Source organism: Dipodomys merriami, unplaced genomic scaffold (assembly GCF_024711535.1).
Source record: "Dipodomys merriami isolate MVZ:Mamm:240054 unplaced genomic scaffold, mDipMer1.0.p SCAF_171, whole genome shotgun sequence".
Lineage (NCBI taxonomy): Eukaryota > Metazoa > Chordata > Mammalia > Rodentia > Heteromyidae > Dipodomys > Dipodomys merriami.
The window spans coordinates 2,221,176-2,241,476 of record NW_027203060.1 but is presented as its reverse complement, the minus strand read 5'-3'; the positions used below and the strand labels follow the sequence as shown (position 1 = coordinate 2,241,476).

The 20,301-nt window shown below is 42.1% G+C and overlaps 1 long non-coding RNA gene across 7 annotated transcripts in view; it reads left to right on the top strand.

Annotated features, from left to right (window-relative positions):
• Window positions 1-237: 237 nt before the first annotated feature.
• LOC138829407 (uncharacterized) overlaps window positions 238-20,301 on the top strand; it is a 32,559-nt gene continuing 12,495 nt past the window's right edge. For 3 of the 7 annotated variants that reach the window (XR_011372582.1, XR_011372584.1, XR_011372580.1), the window contains exons 1-4: window positions 238-304; window positions 622-3,559; window positions 5,805-5,983; window positions 9,879-9,983. This is a non-coding gene — a long non-coding RNA (uncharacterized lncRNA). The remainder of the gene's footprint in view (window positions 305-621; window positions 3,560-5,804; window positions 5,984-9,878; window positions 9,984-20,301) is intronic. The other 4 variants (XR_011372585.1, XR_011372581.1, XR_011372583.1 and 1 more) reach the window with 4 other exon arrangements.

Genomic DNA, 20,301 nt, shown 5'->3' with positions numbered 1-20,301 from the left:
TCGGTGGGCTGTGCCTCAGTGTGCTCTTTGGAGACTCAGGCCTTCCCGTGAGGTAAACGGAAGCTATGTGCGGTGGGCATGCTGGGTAGTTGTGCGGTATGCTTTCTTAAGTGCTGGGTGGAGACTCAGGGTCCCGCTTCCTGTGGGTGGAGACATTCACGTAGCAGGCCTGGCCTTCCAAGCCTGGTGGGTGTGACCCTAACGTGCTGCGTGTGGCATAGGCTCCTCTTCCTAGGTGGGAGGGAGCTGTAACCTGATTGGCTGTCGAGAGCCTTGTTCTTGGTGTGCTGTTTCTTCTTCCCCGGTAGGCCTTGCGGGCTTTTTGCGTGTGGAGCGGGAGCATTGCGGGTGGGGCGGCGTGGGAAAATCGTTGTGTCTGCGGATCGTCCTGAATCGGTGGGTGGTGGACCAGGCGGTGCGGGTTCCGAGCGCGATGGCTCCCCGCGTGCGCTTCTTTGCGATCCAGTGCCTCCCAGCCATGGCTGTGTGCCTTTGCCACCGGAGGCAGCTTCTCCCATCCTGGCTGAGCTCAATTTGCCAGGTGCCAAAGACTGGGACTTGTAGCCTCTGCGGTCATCTCCTTTCTCTCCTTTCCCGGGTCTCGGTTCGTCCCGTCGTAAGGTGACCAGGAGGATGGCTGCTACCCTTGAGCGGGAGTGCGGCGCCCTGGAGCAGGGCCGAGAGCTAGCTGAAAAGGGATGAAGACTTCGCAGGTGAACCAGTTCAACGTGAAGGAAGAGAAGTTAGGCTTGTGGACACCAACACGGTAATGGTTAACATTTGGGCCTTAAGTGCCAGCACTGGGCCAAGTGCTTCACTTTTTCCCAGAACTTTTCCATGCTCTTAACAAGTAGGTAGAAGGTGAGCACTGCGACCGTTTGCATTCGATCAGTCTTGAGGGAATGAGACGTGAAATATTTTAGGATACTGGGCTTCTCTGCTGACGTCTGCACAGCACTCTTCCCATTATCAGCTTTCCCAGCGTTGATGGTGAGTAATCTGTCCCCCGGGAGCGCCTGGGACCTTGTGAGTGTTCCCTCAACCATGACCCGCTTGAGATGCTCTAGCAGTTTCTGCGCTGGTTGTCCCCAAGAAGAAGAGCCACAGAAATCACGAGGTCAGCCAGATCTGTATCCTCCTATCTTCAGACCACAATAAATTGCCCCCCCCCCTCCAGTCATATGCAGGGATGGAGCAGTGCCTCAACCCTATCATCGAATTAAACAAATTGTATCATTTCATGCCGTTTAGAATCCCCATATAACAATCTGAATAGTGGTTCTCCTCACCCAGTTATCTAGGATGCGCAGGGCAGCACATAATCCTCCCCCCGAATTTTCTTTATTTGCTATCTTATTTTCTTAGCTAAGACTTCCCAAAGCACTTCATAATGTCTTTGTGTGTCTCAAATGCTCTTTTCCCATGCTTCTCTTTAATTAGCAATAATTTAATTGTACCAAAGGATTTCTCTGTAATATTACCATGCGGGTGTCTAATGTTCTTTGATCAACTTCACTGCTTATATTCTCTCTTACATCTTCTCTCCTTTATAAAATAATCGAAAGGATTCATTGCCTTCTTCCCACCCGCCTATGCAGTACTTCAATTAGATCTGCCTCTCCTTTACCCTCTCCTTTCCCCCTCCCCACTCACCTGAACCTCCCAGCTTCAAATAGTGACACAAGTTCCACCCCCTCCTAGTTTTCCACTTTTGTCATTATTCAGTCTACAGCTATTGCAGAGAGTATGTGATACCTGTGTTTCTCTATCTTGGTTCTTTCTTTTAATGTAATGATTTCCACTTGTATATGTTTTTTTTTTTCCTGGAAGACTCAAAATTTTATTCTTCCTTGTGGCTAGATGACACTCCAATTTGTATATATACCACATTTTAAAATTCAGTCATCAGTTGATGAACACCTAGGTTGATTCCGTAAATTGGTATTGTGACTCATGCTACTGTAACCATGGAAGTGTGTGTATTTCCATTATGTGCTGAGTTACATTTCTTTAGATATATTTCCAAGTTCCATTGTAAGTTTTTGAAGAACTTTCATACTGATTAATGTCACACCCGCACTCATTTACGTTCCCATCCATAGTGTTTGTTTTTGTTTCCAGCCCCTTTTGGTGGTTAATTGGAAATAGGTCTCATGGACTTTTTTTTCTGCCTAAGCTGGCTTTGAAGTTGGTCTGCTGATCTCAGCCTCCTGAGCAGCTAGGATTACAGGCATGAGCCACTGGCGCCTGGTCTCATACCAGGTTGGTGTTTTTATATTTGAGAGGGACATTAATTTGGTTTGAGTGTAAGCCTCTACCACTTGATCCTAGTGCCCAGGTATTGTAGTCACTTTGTGTGTGGTGTGATGGAATCTGAGTGTAGTTTGGATTTGTATTTTATGTATGTCGAATTATGTTGACCATTTCTTCATATTTTCTTGACCATTTGTAATTCTTCTGTTGAGAAAGATCTGTTGCCTATTTATTCATTGAATTAAACCAGCCCTTTGATCTCAGGTTTGTAATAGCACTTCCATAGCATTCTGAGGTCCCAATTCAGATTTAGAAGCCGTACATATTTATAGTAAATTTTTTTTTGGGGGGGGTCCGGTCATAGGGCCTGAACTCTGGGCCTGGGCGCTGTCCCTCAGCTCTTCAGTTCAAGGCTAGCTCTGAAACACTTCAGCCACAGCGCCACTTCAGGCTTTTTTCTTTTTTTGCTTATGTGGTGCGGAGGAATCGAACCCAGGACCTCATGCATGCAAGGCAATCGCTCTACCACTGAGCCACCTTCCCAGCCCCTATACTATTTTTAAATACTTCGGATACTTGTTTTATCTTGTCCTGCCTTGTACAGTCATTAAGCTTATACTTTACCACCCCTGACAGTCCTCAGATTCTGCTTGCTAGATCAGTGCTTTCGTCTTTGGCCCTTCCTGTCTCTGTAGACTTGGATTCTTAGGCCTGTGCTTATTATACTGGAGAATGTGTAACTAATTAGATACATTTGTAATTTGAAACTTTTAGATCAAACCTGCATCCAGTATTGCTAGTGAAACTGGCTCACCCCATCCCCTGGGATGGCCTGAGCGCCCTCAGACGTTTCTGCTTACGTAAAAAGACCATGTGAATTCCATGTAGCTCCTGGGCTTGCTCTGTGACCCTCCTCCAATTTTTTGCCATTTTTTTTCATTTTCAGGCCTTAGGACCTTAGGTGACACTACCTAAACACATAAATAAGGATTCCTCACTACATCTTCTAAGCCCAAAGGGTCTTCAGCGAATTTGGTAGAGCAGTGATAGACATCTAGCATTTTTACCAGTAACCTGGTTTGCTTGCTTTTTCAGCTAAAACAGTACATGGTATTTTGACTTCTTATACTCTTTTACAAGTATGGTCTAGGTACAAATGAAAACCTTGAAGACAAGTCTGCTCTTGAGGTGACCAGACATACCTGTGGAAGTGTGGCATCCTGTGGGACAGACTGAAATGCATGTGCTCAGTGAAGGGTACCTGCCTGGAGAGACATAGAATGAAGGACTATGCTGGAGAGAAGAGGTGAGTTGGGGCTGGGGAGAGTTGGTTGAGGAAGGCCCCTGCATGACAGTGGATTCCTGCCTGGCCATCCTGGTTGTAGGGAGGCTGGGCTGTTCCTGCAGCTTAGGAGGCTTATGGTAATAGCAAATCAGAGAAGGTGGAAGGCCAAATCTTAAGAGTGGTGTGGGAAGGAGGAAGTTGGGGCAGGGCTGGGGAGGATAGCAGATGGGAGAGTCTGGCTTGCCTCCTTTTTGTGAATGAAAGACTGAGGAGAACACAGATGTTATTTGAGAGGAGTGCTACAGGATGAAGTACGGGTGGAGGGAGTACTAATGTGTGGCTGATGATGACAGGATAGAAGGCACGTTGTCAGTGTGGGCATGGGAAGAAGAGAGATGGAGTGTGTGAATGGATAGAAAGGTGTGCCCTAGAAATCCTGTATGAGGCCAGGTCACAGTAGAGACACCTAGTAATATTTTGTCTCTGGAAAATCAAATGAAAAGAGACACAAAGGAATTGCTTAGAGGTTCTACTGCATGCAGATTAACTATAGATAACAAGAATGCTCTGTAGTTTCTAAAAGCCTTAAAGGAAGAATTGTGAAAGTTTTCATCCTAAACCTAATCAAAGTTGGATGCTGAGCTGGGAGAATGTGGGATTTCAGTTTAAGACCCGCGCAGGCAAAATGATTGTGGCGAGACCCATATTTAAACCAAGACAATTCTGTGCATGGTGGTGCATTGCTTTCCTCCCAGCTAAATATGAAGCATTAACAGGATGATGTCCCAGGCTAGTATTGAAAAAAACTCTTTCAAAAAAATAAAGCAGGGCTGGAAATGTGGCTCAGTGGTAAAATGCTTTCCTGTCATTCATGAAGCCCTAGATTCAGTTCCTCTGTGCCACATAAAAAAAAAGCTGGAAGCGTCACTGTGGCTCAAGAGATAGAATTCTAGCCTTGAGCAAAAGAAACTCAGGGACAGTGCCCAGGTCCTGAGTTCAAGCCCCAAAATTGGCACAAAAAATAATAAAGCAAAAAGCATTCAGATTATAGCTCAAGTTTGTTGCTGCCTGCTTGGGAAGCATGAAATTTTCAGGACCCTGCCCAAATTAAGGAAAATGTGTCTTAAAAAAATATTACTATTTCAAAAAAAAAGAAAATATTACTATTTCATCCGATTTCAACATTACATACTACATATATAGATGAAGTAGACTCTCAATAACCCATAAATTAGTTCACTTTCATATTCAATGAACCTGTTAATAGGTTTTACCTTTCAGATTGAAGGGCTAAGGTAAATGTGTAACACATGACAGGTGTGCAGCTTCGAGTAGGTATGCAGCACTCTTCTATCAATTTTCTTTACCTTTATTTCATTTTTTGAGACTGGGTCTTATTATGTTACCCAGGCTGCCTTGAAGACAGCATCCTCTTGTCTTGCCTATCTATTTCTGGAATTATAGGCTTTAAGGACCACAGCTGTCTATCTTCCTCTATTAATAGTAACATCCTGTAAGTATAGTAACGTTTGGAAAGTGAAAGTAACATTTTGTACAGTAATATACTCATAAGTGTCCATCTCAGATTATAGAAACATTTTCTCTCTCTGGTATTCGGGTAGTCACCATCTATCCATTGTTACCATAGCTTTAAGTTGCTTGTGTACTTAACGGCAGCACATGCCAAGAGGGTGTGGTGTCCACTTTGTCCTCTGTTGACCTCCAACACCCCATGTGTTGGATGTGGACCTGGTTGCACCTTCTAAACACTAAGGGCTTCTGTTGGGCCAATTAGCCACATTTTACTTGTTCAGGTGGGTGTCTGCTTGCTCCATGACCTGCTTTCCATAACTAGTTCCTACCTTCTCATCTCTCAGACGTTTCTTCTCCTCATCCCTCAACCCACATGGCAAATTTATGCATAAAAACAAAATATGTATCCAGGAGGTTAGCTCAGTGTTAGAACACTTACCTAGCATGTGTGAAGCCTTGGCTTTCATCCCAACACCAAAAATATCATTCATACTTATTTTGTGTCTTGCAGAAATTAATTCTTTAGTTACAAAATTCACTTTGTACCCTCATCATTCAAGTATCCCCTGTGGAAATGTTTATTATGTTTCTTTTCTTCTTGATGAGTCTCTTTATTTTAATGTTATCTTTATTTCATCTCTATCAGATTGGAATAGTCTATAGACTCTACCTTTGAGTAATTTGCTCTGTAATAGTGATTTGGTTACATTTATCAGTTTTTTTTTCTATTTAGAAAGAAGATTACTGGTAGTGGTGGTGGTGGTGCATGTCTTCTCAGCAAAGCAGGCTGAAGCAGGAGAATCTTGAGTTCAAGGCCAGCCTTGACAATATAGGCCATGTTGCCAAAATGCAAGATCAAGAGGACTAGAAGAAATCTTTTTGTTCTTTATATTATTTCTGGATGATATGTAGGTAATGTTTTTAACTTTCCTTCCCAGCATAATAAGTAGATAGTATGAATCTCACTGTACGTCCCTTTGGACTATTTAATACACTGAAAATTTCATATTGAAATCTAGCATTTACCTAGGAAAATGGATCATTTTACTGGTAAACCACAACAGAAATTGAGAATGTAAACATAGCCTGTCACCACCTGTGTGATGAAGAAACTGAACATTTCATTCACCCATCAGTTGCTCTCTGTAGGTTTTTCTTTTATTGGTCATGGGACTTTAACTCGGCTTAGGGCACTGTTCCTGAGGTTTCTTGCTCAAGTCTAGCACTCTACCACTTTTAGTCACAGCTCCATTTCTCATTTTCTGGTGCCTAATTGGAGCTAAGAGTCTTGTAGACTGTTTTGCCTCAGTTATCTTTGAACCAAGATCCTCAAATCTCAGCCTGCTGAGTAGCTAGAATTATAGGTGTGAGCAGCCAGTGCCTGACCACTGTCCATAGTTTTACCTGTATAGCTTGGAAATTCTCACCCTCGTTTCCTCTCCTGACTCACCTCAATTTTTGGCATGTTGGCTTACTCTCTACACCCTACTTCCTCATTCTTACCTGTTGATTGGGACCCATCACATTTATGGGCTCTGTCCTTCCTGATGAGCCCATCCAGTCAAAGCTTTTCCACATCAACTTTCAAGACACAAAGCACCTTTCCAAATTTTCATGTTTTCTCTAATTTGTAGTGTTTAGATGTTTTTGGATCTGACCCCAAGCCCCTCCCTCACAAGGACAAGGAATGTGTATTTGGCATTTTTGTGTCCCTAACATGCAGAAAAAAAAGCTTAATATTCATTTGTGATAGTCAGTGGCACATTTGTAATGTGATTTCTTTATGAATAAAATTTTTATTTAATACAGTAGGTGTCTTGTCATGAAACATTTTTTCCTACTGTTGATCCTTTTTAATTATGTAAAAGCTATATGAAAATCTAAGTGTCATCCATAAAAGAGCCTGAATCATAAGTGCATAGTGTGATAAAAAACATTCATGTAAGCACCGTTTGTTGTGAGGAACAGTGTTCACATTGTGTAAGCCCTCTAGCTAGGAGTCAGGAATACACTTGTGGTTAAGAAAGTTGAGTCTTGTTGCAGTGAGGGACAAAGCTCAGTGGGAGGCTTGAAGAAGCAAGACTTCGTTCCCAGAGCATGCTGTTTGGTAGTGGGGTGAATTCTGTGATTGGTTATCTGCTGTGATCTGATGGTTCATATCTATCCCCAGAGCTCCCATGTTAATCCTAACCTCAATGATGATGGTTTTAGGTGGTGAGCCTTTTGAGTATAATCAATGCCATTATAAAAGAAACGCCACTCACTGATTCTACTATGTGAGGACAACTAGAAGCACTAAAGCAGGTCCTCAACAACACTGAATCTGCAAGCACCTTGATTGTGGACTCTCAGCATCCAAAAAACTAGAGCAAGAAATTTTTCTTGTGTAAAGTCTGGTTTATTTTAGTAACCTGCATAGACTAAAACACTGGTTTCCTTGTAACTATAGCACGTGGCACCCTCTCTTGCAAGGCAGGAAAGTTCTGGTTGTTCACATGCTCACCACCGGATGGCAGAAGACCTCTCCCTTTGTGCCTCTTCAGTTAACTATGCCAGAGCTCTTCGCCTTGTGCCTGTGTTAAATCATTACAAATATTTAGTCATTTTTGTTAACACACTATTTTTACACTCGTAATGTTTCTGTATTTGTATCCAGCATATACTTTTCAAATCCAAACTCGATTTATCCACCACCCTCCTCCATCCCTGTACCCTTCCTCAATTCTTATCATTATTTTACTTTCAGGTTGTCTTTTTCTTTCCTTCCTTTGTGGTACTTCCTGGGGCATTATCTTGAGGCTCTGTGCTTGCTAAGCAGATGCTCTACCTCTTGAGTCACCCTTTCAGGCTTTTTTACCTTCCACATATGAGAGAAGACATATGATAGTTGTCTTTCTGTGTCTAGCTTATTTAATTTAGCCTAAAACCTTTCACTGGCAAGTTTTTACTGCAAATGACAGTGTTTCTTTTCTAGGTTTGAATGATGCTCCATTATGTATCTATACATAATTTTGTTGTTGGATGCCTACATTGATTCCATATCTTAGCTGGTGTAACTAGTGCTACAATAACCATGGATGTGCAGTTCATTTCTTTGATTGATCTATTTTTTAATTTTTTGGGGGGAGAACCATAATGTCTATACTAATTTGCATTCCCACTAGCGACCAATAGTACATAAGGTTTTCTTTGACACCACATCATGGCCAGCATTTGCTTAATAGCCATCCTAACTGGTGGGAGATGTCTTTGGTTTTTATTTGCATTTCCCTGGTGGCTATATTTTGTATTTCTTGGCTGCTTTTGAGAAGTACGTGTTTGGATCATTTTTCATTTTAAGTGGTTTGCTTGGTATTTGTTTTTTATTAATTTTTATGTTTTAATATAGTATGGGTATTTGCCTTTTATCAGATAAATAATTGATGAAGAAACTTTCCCATTCTTTGGGTTGTCTCTTCACTCTGTTGCTTCCTATTTTAGATTGATATAGTCCCACTTGTGAATATTTGCTTCTGTTTCCTTGGTCTTTCCAGTCCTATCTAAAGAATCCTTGCTTATACCACTGTTTCATATTCTCTCAAGTTTGTGTTTACCTGCTCAATAATCTCCTTTTCATCTATCTCTAGTCAGGTAATAGAAACCATGTGTTTTCTTACTTTCTGTTTCCCCATTGTTAAAATAAATAGTACTATTTCTGTGGCTTTTGAAAAATACACCCAATTTTTAAGTGATAATATTCATATTATGCTCTCTTCACTTTTACATATTCATTTCCTATTATTTTAAAGTCAATATGTAGAAAAATCCAGAGGTATGGTCTCTATGGTTCTTTTCTGGTCTTGGTCCAGGTTTTTGTTTTGTATAGAATTTTAAATTGTATGCTAGAAATTACATAGCAGGAATTTTAGCAGCTTTGGGAATTGGTCTCTTCCTCTCTAGAGGATTTTCCCTATCTTGTGGTAAGCTATTCAAAGTAGTGTTTTAGACAGCTCTTTGCTATTATAAGAAAAAAGCCTGGGGTAACTTGTATAGAAAAAGGTTTAGAGGCTTTAATTCATGATGGCTTTACCCCATTTCTTTGGGTAAAGCAAAGGAAGATGACTTACCTCATAAACATGGGCTAATAAGAGACAGAGAAAGGGACGAGGGTTCCTTGGAAGGCATGTGTCTGGTGACCTAAGGGTCTCCACAAAGCACCTATGTCCTGAAGGCTAGCCTCCTTTTACAGACCCCTCCATGGGTACCAAGCCTTTGAACACATAGGCTTTTGTGGACACATCCCAGCCATGGCATGCAGCCAGCAATTGAGCCAATTCAAGTCTTCCTTGTAATCTTTATGAGGCAGGCTCAGTTTCTAGATTGACTCAGAATGCATTACCCAGGGGTTCCCAGCCATCAGTCTATGGTACTTAGCCTGTTGAGTGTGTTCTCCCGGTTTCATTGCTTTCTAAGTTTCCCTGTTTTGTGCTATGCCCAAGTGTTGTGGTTATATCCTACAGTGTACTGGCTGTTTTCAGCATCACGTGGAGTGGGATTGTCTGGTCAGTGGAACATCCTGATTAATAGAATTAGTGAATATTGTTGTGGCCCAGGATGTTGTGAAACTTCCCTTGAGATTTATACATACTTTGGAGAGAGTTTATCCTTTTGGAAATATAGCAGTGCTCTTCTAGAAATAGTCAGTGCATAATAGTCTTTGTTTTGAATGAATCTTGGGATTTGTAGGTACTTAAAAATGTTAGTTGTGGACCTTGTTTTATAGGAACTTCAACCATAACAGTTTTCCATTCACCTTTGCCATGTGCAGACTCAAAAATGCTGAATTGGATATAGACTGAAATTCCTCATCCAAGGCCTGTGACTCAGTGGATGCGCAATAATCTTGGCTCTGTCTCTTTTGACTGTTCCACAGGTGAGTGTTAATTGACCAGTGTCATGTGTGAAAAGCTCTGAGGGATTATCAGGGCATCCCAGTGAGTCGGGTTCTTAATTTCTGACTGGGTGTGGATAGACTGTGCAGCATGCCTGTGGAAATGTGCAATTGTCTGGCCATCCAGGGGGGTACACAGGCTTCCCCTCATAGGCCTATCCTGTCTGAGTAAAGTGGAGGGTAGGAGAACCAAGAACTCAGAGCAGCACAGCGAGAAGGGAGAAGGGCGATTGGTGTGATGGAAGTCATAGTCAGAGGGATGAGGAGGACAAGGATAAAGGGCAGGGTTGACTAGTTAGATGCTAGGGCAGGAAACAGGAAGGTACGTTGAAGGTTGAGCTTGGTGCTCCATGCGGTGGTACTGTGGGCAGGCATGGGCAAGGTAGATGATGAAATCAATCTTGAGTTATACTGCATTCTTTGATTCTTTGAGTCATTTGAACAGGAGCACTCTATACATTTTCATCTGCTGGTGAGATATAAGTCAGGGGAGGTGGTACAGGACCCAGAGAGAAGACCCAAAGTCTGTCCTCTCTTCTGTCCAGTAGCCAACCACTGGGAAGTGGATGTATGGTGATCGTGTCTCTCTGTGTGCTCATGTATGCCTATATGTTTCTCTCTCACACCCTGTGGGAAGGCTTACTGTACCAGTACTGCTTGTTCCTAGATGCACTGTGATCTGCTTGGTGAGCTGAAGAGGTTGCTTAGGACTCCCAGCTAGTATTGGGGTGGCAACCATTTTTGTGCCATGAAACCTGATATTTACAGTGGCATGGGAATGGAGGCATTTCCAAAGATAACTTTACTGGCCCATACTCACTTTTTCCTACAGTATTTCTGGTTTGTTTGCCTTTCTAAATGTTTATTAGTGTATGTTGTACAGAGGGTGTGATGGCATACAGTGTACTTTGATCAAATTCACCCCCCTGGATTATTCTTCCTAAAACCAGCCTTTTTTAGTTCTCCCTTCATTTTCGTTTGTGTTGGGTTTCATTAAACAATTACACACACACATGCACACACACACACACACACACACACACCAGCCTTTTTTAGTTTTCCCTTCATTTTTGTTTGTGTTGGGTTTCATTATACAATTACACACACACACACACACACACACACACACACACACACACACGAGTTCTTCAGTCACATTCTTAGCTCATCCATCTGTGTTGTCCCCCCATTGCCTTCACTGGCTTTTTTTCCCTCCATATAGATGCCTTGGTGCAATCATACTTCTATCAATATTATAATTACTATTGTGGATCTAAATCCTGCCGAGGAACAAAAACATGTCCTATTTGTCACACTGCCCTTGACTTTTATCTCAACATGATGATCTCCAGTTCCATTGTTTTTTTTTCTGCAGATGATATAACTTCATTCTTCACCAGACAAAGTTGCATTCTGAGTCTGAGTCAATCAATTGGTTACTGATGCAGCCCACAACTGGCCACATATTCGTGTGAGATTGGCCTCTGGATACAGTTGTTGGATGTCATTGATTATAGGCGAGGCTTACCTTGATATTTCAAGGTTATAAGAGAAGTACTACTAAATACTAAATGGACTACTAAATGGAGAGTACTACCCAACTTAGACTAGGATCTGATAGGTATCCGTGAGCCCAGCATGCAGTTCAGTTTGCCATGTGAGGATGGCTATGGCTAAGTTAGATACTGCTTTGGTTTGGTGGGCAATTGTGTTCCTTCATTTCTATACATTTGCACTGACTTTCATTTTCCTGGTAACAGCCATTTGTAAATAGCATAGGTGTACTTGTATGTCATGACATGATCTATACAGGTGTCCTGTGAATTTTTTGTATTGCAATGTGTTGTTCTATTTTGTCACATAATACAATAAACTCTGGACTGAGGGGTACTCATATATGGGATCCTCAGAGAGGCTATATTCATTAAGAGGTAGACATGGATTATATCACACGTATGAGTCTTTGTGTTCCTACTGATCTGGACATGGCTGTATTTTGGTGGAGACCATATGCTGCATCACTTCTGATCTAGAGGAAGCTGTTGTAGGTGGCCGTTTGCCCGACATCAGCAGCTTTTGGACTGGGTGTGTGGGAACAGGTAGCTTAAGACAGTGGTTGTCCATTTGGATGGGCCCTACCCATGCACAGATTGCTTAGGGTTTTCCCTGGGGGTCAGCCACCTTTTACAAGAATTGTCTTTGCAGAAACACCCATGCTTACATTGTTCTCTGGAACAGCCAGCTTTTTGATCACGGAGCTCACTTCTAAGGAGTGATATAAAAGTCATGTGTTAATGGGGAAACGGGTTGGTAATGGGGTGGGTTAGGGAAGAATTTCCAAGTTGGCCATAAGCTCTGATATATAGGCCTCAGTGCTGAGAATTGTTTTCCATCTATGTAGCAAGATGACCAGGGAGGTGGTGGATGGGAAGATGCCCCTGATCTTTTGGTTTATTATTTCACCAAGTAGGATACTTGAAGGCTGGGAAGAGAGCATTGTCATAAATAGGACAAAAGCCAGCCATTATTGGTGCATTCATTCTTGGCAGGACATCCTCAACATCTACCATGCTGCATCCGTGTACTCCCATAAAGTTGCTTTGTGTTACATCTGTATTACATGCTTTTTTTGGGGGGGGTCCGGTCGTGGAGCCTGAACTCTGGGCCTGGGCACTGTCCCTCAGCTCTTCAGCTCAAGGCTAGCGCTCTACCACTTGAGCCACAGTGCCACTTCTGGCTTTTTTTTTTGCTTATGTGGTGCTGAGGAATCGAACCCAGGGCCTCTGGCATGCAAGGCAAGCGCTCTACCACTGAGCCACCTTCCCAGCCCTGTATTACATGCTTTAACTGTTTCATATTCTCATTTTTTTATTATCTTCAGGTGTATTACATTAACAATTTGGTATGTAACTAGAACTACTGATGTTTTATTGTTATCTTTGGGTCGTCATCATCTTCCTCCTACTCCTTCTTTCTTCTTCCTCCTCTTCTTCCTCTTCCTTTTCCTCCTTCTTCTCATCATTGTTTCTATGGTGGTCCTGGGGCTTGAACTCAGGGCCTGGGTGCTTTCCCTGAGCTCTTGTGCTCAAGACTAGTACTCTACCATTTGACCTATAGCTCTACTTCCAGCTTTTTTTCTTTTCTTTTTTTTTTTTTTTGCACGCTAATTGGAGATAGTCTCAGGAATTTCGTATCCAATCTGGCTTTGGATCATGATCGTCAGCTCTCAGACTTTGAGTATCTAAAATTATAGGCATGATCCACCAGTACCTCTCTTTTTTATTTTCATTAAATGTTTAATTAACATGTATTAATTACACATAATAATGGGTTCAGTGTAGTATTTCCATACACACACACACACACACACACACACACACAAACACACACCCTTCACATTCCCACCCTGCCTTTCCACACCCTGCCCAATCTCTAGATATCACATTATGCTTACAAATGCACTCTTTTTAAGCTTAAAATTTTAATTTCACTGCACTAATCCTGAGCATCCTCGTTCTAATGTCAGAAGCATGCTCCCCCTGGGCCTGCTGTCAGTGGGACTACATACAGTGGCTCATTGCTCTGATTGGTGGCACTGGTTAGTAGCTGATTACTGGATCTTGTCTGTAGTCAAAGTTGTATCACAGGACTTAGAAAACGCCCCTGGATCATACACTAAGCTGGAATGGGTGATGGCTGTAGTAGTAGACTCAGGAAGAGGAGTGAAGGCCTTGGTGTTAGTGTCTGGTCCTGTTAGTAGGAAAATGACTATCCCAAATATACCAGAAGCAGAGTTGCCATTGTCACCTATCTGCCCTGTGTTACCTGTCTGTGCACTGTGCATATGGCTTGGTTCCTAAGTAACCCTGCTGTCCCCAGGGCAGTGTAGGCCAGCAGTAGATGTGTAGTCACCACTGTCCCCAGGGCAGTGTAGGCCAGCAGTAGATGTGTAGTCACCACTGGAGATGGAAAGTGTTTCTCAGGTCAGAGGCTGCAGAAGTTGATGTTGAGTACCAGGTCACCTGTGTTTAGAAGCGGGACATCTGATGGACCACTGAGAAATCACACAAGTAGGGTCACCTGGCCCAGGAGAAACAGGGCTACCTCATAGATATAGAGAGTAGGCCTCCTCTGCTTCACAGAGCACAGTACATGAGAGCAATGAAATCCCTCTCTGTACCAAGTCTTGGGTGGTGTGCTTTGCCAATGCTGAATGAGGCATGGATGGGAGCTGGAAAGGGTCCCAAAGATCAGGTCCATATCAGGGGTGCACCATTATCAAGAGGAAATGGCTGGAGGTGCAGGTTTTTATGCTGTGAATTCCAGAGTTGTGGCTTCTGTGAACATGAAGCTGTAATTGTGTTTCTGCATGAAGCAGCACTGGCCACAGTTCCTTCACTGTTCTCCTTATTTGGTAGACATTTCAATATGGTACAGTTTGGATGTGGAAGGGAGATATAATACAATTGGTATAGGCAGTATTTTGAGATCTTGCAGGACTATGGTGTCAGATTTCTCAGTAGTCCTTACCTAGAAAACTTATGAGCTATTGTAATGTATTTCTAGATTGCCTGTCTCAAGCAAAGTGATTTATGTTTTGTGCTGGTCTTGGGGCTTGACCTCATGTCCTGAGTGCTGTCCATAAGCTTTTGTGCTCAAGGCTAGTGCTGTGCTACTTGAACCGCAGCTTTGCCTGTGGCTTTTTGGTGTTTAATTGACGTCTCAAGAGACTTTCCTGCTCCAACTGGCTTCTCACTGCAGTTCTCAGATCACAGCCACTTGACTAGCTAGGATCATAGGTGTAAGCTACCACCTCCTGGATAATCAAAGTGATTGTGTTATTTTTACTTTGTAGTAAAGCAGGAGCCTGGATCTGATGACACCTTGTGCAACATCCATAAAGCTGCCAAGTGAACCCTCTGTAGCTACATTAGCAGAATGTGAGCCACAGGCACCTGCGCAGTGTTGTACCATCACTAAGTTATGACTAGTTCTTCCTGTTGCTGTGCGAGGAACTTATTTACCAGTTCTGCAGTAGCCCAGTTTCTTTCTCAAGTTTCCTCCAATGCAGTAGCCCCATGGTTTAGATGCCTGGCACCTGTATGTTCTCTAATGACTGAGTGGAAAGTTAACTGGATCAACTCCTGTAGTAGCACTCCATTTCTGCAGCTCTATGGTGCTGCAGAGCCCTTACCTCACTGCCTGTTGATAGAACAAGTAAGGTAGCTTGTTCCAAAGAGCTGGGGACTCCCTCTCCTTCAAGACTTTGCTGGCTTTGTTGCTTTGATTAGTTCATCTGGGGGAGTCTGTCTCAAATCCTCCATGTCTTGGTTGATGTGAGCATAAGTAGAGCACACCAACATGGATGGAGCAGGGGCTACTTTGGTCATTTTTTCCCTACATCTATTTTCTTTATGCCAGTCCTGAGACTTGAACTCAGGGCCTGGGTGCTGTCCCTGACCTTTTATGCTCAAGGCTAGAGTTCTCCCACTTGAGCCTCAGCTCCACATTGGCTTTTTGTGGTCAGTTGGAGATAAGAGTTACACGAACTTTCCTGCCTGTCTTCAACCACGAGCCTCGTATATCATCCTCCTGATCAGCTAAAATTATAGGTATGAGGCCACCAGCACCCAGCTCCTATATCTCTTCATCCCAAAGATCTTTGGCTTGTATTTCCAAACCCTGACTTTGTCAAATCCCTGACAAGGAGTCAGTGTCTTATCCACTAACCAGGAATCAGTACAGTCCCTTCTTACAGTGTTTACTAAGGGCTCCTCCATGCTAGAATTACACACAGCTTAGTACCCAGGGCAACTGAAGTGTCAGAATAGGGTTTGACAGGGTGTGCCATCCATTGAATGTCCCCTTAAGCTCTTTCCACTGTGAAAAGAAAGACCACTGCTGCCCTTGTGTTGAGGATGCTGGACCATAGTCTAAATCCTCTTGGGGCTTGTCATTCCCCCTCCACACTGATTGTGCACAATGTTGTAGGGATTCCATTGCCCTTGCTTAGGGTGACAATTCAGCCCTATGTATGTTCTTGGGGCAGGGGTGTTGGATACATCTCTTCTCTGAGTGACTTCCTGGTAAAAAGCTGGTGTGAGCAAGACCCAATCTAGGCTTCTCAGTTGAAGTGCGAAGGGCAGCCACCTCCTCCAGAGTCCCTGAGTATATATAAATGTCCCTGCCTCTATGCTCTTTAACTCACTCTTTAATTGGATCATCTCAAGCGTTGGGATCTCCTTACCCCTCAAAGTAGAGGCTAGAGTGATGTCATCCACAGAAAAATGTCTTAGCCCTTGATGTTAGCTGCTTGGACAATTCATTCTGACAGTGTTAGGGCTGCCCCTTAGCCCAGTATGTCATATCTGTCTTATTTACCTTTATTTATGGTCACCAAGGATGAGATTTTTCTGCTCATCTCCTCTCAGAATTTCCTATATCAGTAGCCCACACATGGAACTCTTCCCACTGTATATCTCCTGGGGTCAGGATAGCTCACTCTCACTCCAGGTGCATACAATACCGCACTCTTTATGTTTAGGCCCATGGCTCTCATACTGTCCAGCACTGGCCTAGTGGGTCCCAAATGTATGGCTTAATTCCTTCTCCAGACCTCTTGGCCCCTTTGATCTTCAGAAGTCAGTCCTAACAAAGTGGTTGACTCATGCAAGTTTTAGTGGGATTATGATTTGGCCTGTCTGGAGAGACACGGGTAGAGCAGCAAAGAAGATAGAACACAGAGCAGTGTCAGGTCAAACTGTCTCAATGGTGTTCCTAATTTTGAGTCACACTTTTTGAGGCCTTCCAGGATCCTTTGCCAATTGATTATCCTACTAATCCACAGAAGTTCCTTAATCATCTTCAAATTCCCATGTTTACTGCAGTGAGTAATGCATTAGAGGATTTCGGAATCATCAATGAAGGGACATAGTCCCAAACCTACCAGTGTTACACACCAAACTATCATTTGGGTGCTGCTGGTTTTATGAGAAGGCAGAGACCTCCTGAGATGATAGCAGGGACCATCACCCAGTAAGGGAAGTGGGCCGTGAAAGTCCAGGTAAGAAGCGGAACTGGAGAAGGGGTTATGTATCTAGATGATGTTCCTCAGAGCAGAGTGGCTAGTCTCTTTGTCAGCTCCTTGGGGGTCCTTTGTAGCCTCTTGGGCTGGTTTTATCTATAGATATTGGGCAGAGTTTAGCAGTGTATGCAAAGCAAGCAGGTTCTAAATGACTATGAATTGTAATTGAGATGTCTTTAATTAGATGTGTAAGGTTTTGAGTTTGGTACAGAAGGCTCAGAGCTAATGGTTCTTGGCTTACTATGAAGAGGAAACAAACAGGGGCCACTTAGGATCCTCTCTGTAACATCATTGATCTTTTGTGTGAAAATATCTTTACCTGTGTACCTGCGTTTTCTAGCATCATGGACACTGAAACATTTCTTCCCCCTCTACATTTTCTTATGGGATTTGTGGTTGATAATCTGATCATCTGCATGTATGTTTGTTTCTAGACATTTGATTCTCTTCTGTTTATCTGCTTGTCTGTCCCTATGCCACTACTTCACTGTGTCCTTAGATCTTTACATTGTTTTCATAGTGTTTGTAATTTTCTCTGCAGAAGTCTTGCACAAGCTTTAAATTTAGTTGTCTGACTTACAAAAATCAATACCATAGTAAGTAGCACCATTTCAAAGTTTCATTGTCTAGCATTTCTAATAAATAGGTAGAAAAACCATTGTATAGATGGAGTTTTGTTTGTTGACACTTTATCCAGAAGTCTTGTCAGATTTACTTATTACTTTTAATCATCTAAAGGCATGTTTGGATCTTATTTTGTATGTGTGTGTGTGTGTGAGAGAGGGAGAGAGGGAGAGGGAGAGAGTGAGAGAGGTAGAAAGAGGGAGAGAGATAGGGAGAAAGATATTGAGCTTGACCTCAGGACCTGGACCCTGTCCCTTAGCTTTTCTACTTTGAGTCACTGCTCTACTTCTGGTTTTCTGTTGGTTATTTGGAGATAAGAATCTCATAACCTTTCCTTCCCAGGCTGGCTTCAAATGCTAATCTTCAAGTCTCATTCTCCTGAGTAGCTAGGATTACAGGTGTGTGCCACTGGAGTCTAGCCTTTCAGATATTTTCAGTTCATTAAAATGTCATCTGCAAGTCACCTCATGTTCATCTCAACTTCCTGTCCTAAACATTTACTTATTTGTTTTGATTATTGCATTGGCTGAGAATGCTGATTCAGTCCTAACTAGAAATGATGATGATGATGATGATGATGATGATGATGATGATGATAATGATGATGATGATGATGATGATGATGATGATGATGATAGATCTGCTGATAGGAGATTCTTACTCTATGTATGTGTGGAGAATCTCACTTATTGGCCATTTACTAGGATGTTTGCTGTCAGTTTTCAGTAGATCCCCTTTTCAGATTAAGGGAGGTCTCATCTATTTCTACTTTGCTAAGATTTTAACATGACTTTAAGTTCCTCTCCCATTCCCCTCATTTTAGCGGGGCTTATCAGTAATTTTGTGTGCCTACCAGCCCTGGAACTTGAACTGAGGACCAGGGTTCTATCCCTGAGCTTTTGTGCTCTACCACTTGAGCCACAGCTCTACGTCTGGCTTTTTAGTGGTAAATTGTAGATAAGAGTGTCATGGCATGTGCTTTCTGGTGCAGGCTGTCTTGGAACTGTCATCTTCAGTTCTCAGTGTCCTAAATAGCTAGGATTCTGCCATAAGCCACTGGCAGTCAGCTTTTATTTTAATTATTATTTTAAGGCAGTGTTTCTATTTTAGGACAGAGAAGTTTGAGTTCTTTTGGAAATCTAAGGTATATTAGTACCTAATATCTCCCCTGTGCATGTGATATTATTTCCTTTTCTTCCCCTGGTTCTGCGGTTTGAACTCAGAGGCAGGATACCGACCCTGAGCTATTTTGCTCAAGCCTAGCATTTACCTAGCATTGAGGTAAAGTGCCACTTGTGGCTTTTTCTGAGTAGTTGATTAGAGATAAGAATCTCAGACTTTCCTGCCTGGGTTGGCTTTGAACATTGATCCTCACATCTCAGCCTCCTGAGTAGCTAGGATTACAGGTATGAGCCACTAGCACCCAGCCCTTTCTTATTCTTAATGTAATAGTTTGTCTATTTTAATGAGATGTCTTTGAACATGTATAATCTTAACCTAGTTATTTTAGAATCAAATAGTGGTATCTCATTTAATCCTTATTACTACTTTTTACCATATTGGAATTTATTCTCTTGCATTTGTGTTAATGTTTGGCTTATTTTTTTCTAAATTGCACTTGTAATCTATGAGTTAAATGTGTGCATTTTTCTTTTATTTAAAAGTGTTGTCCACTTCCTCATATTTTAATATGTAATGTATATACTTCTATTTCTAAAGTTTTTATAATTTATTTTCCCTCAAACACAAGATTAATTTAAGGTGACAGATGTTTTCCATTTAAAAATTGTTTTGTACCTAGACAAAATATTTCTGATTTTTCAAAACATGTTTGTGCTATTCCATTTAGTTATATCTATTTGTGAATTCAGCGTTGGAATTCAATGGTTTGTAGTTTTATATCCACAAAGCACTTACGTTGTCACCTTTATGAATTGTTATCATTGAATTGTTACATTTCTTACAGATATGCTAAGAGATGAGTGTTCATTTCTGTGAACTCTCATCAAATATTTTTCATGTCATACTTTTATTTTTAGCAACTTATAAACTAAATCTATGGTTTTTTTTTTGTGGTTGTGGGGCCTGAACTCTGGGCCTGGGTGCTGTCCCTGAGCTCTTCAGCTCAAGGCTAGTGCTCTACCACTTGAGCCACAGCACCACTTCTGGCTTTTTCTGCTTATGTGGTACTGGGAAATAGAACCCAGGGAATCATGCATACAAGGCAAGCACTTTACCACTGAACCACCTTCCCAGCCCCCTAAAGATTTAAACTCATTTAAAGTTTTTAAATGCATGAATCTGCATTTCCATCATGCTTTTAGATGCATGTTTACTTTTACTAATGTTAAATACCTCTTTTTTTCTTACTTAATGTTCTTGCTATCACAGTTTATATCCATAATCATTTTGGCAACACTTGCCTTGTTTTTCATTTTTAATGGTTTTTTTGAAATAATGAAATATTGTTTATAAAAATCATGGGGAAAAATATTTGGATACGGTTACAGAGCGTGTTTGTGTGGTCCATCTTCTGTTCCCTCTACAATACTGGTAAGTTGAAGTCCTGTCCCCCAGTTGGATGGTACTTGG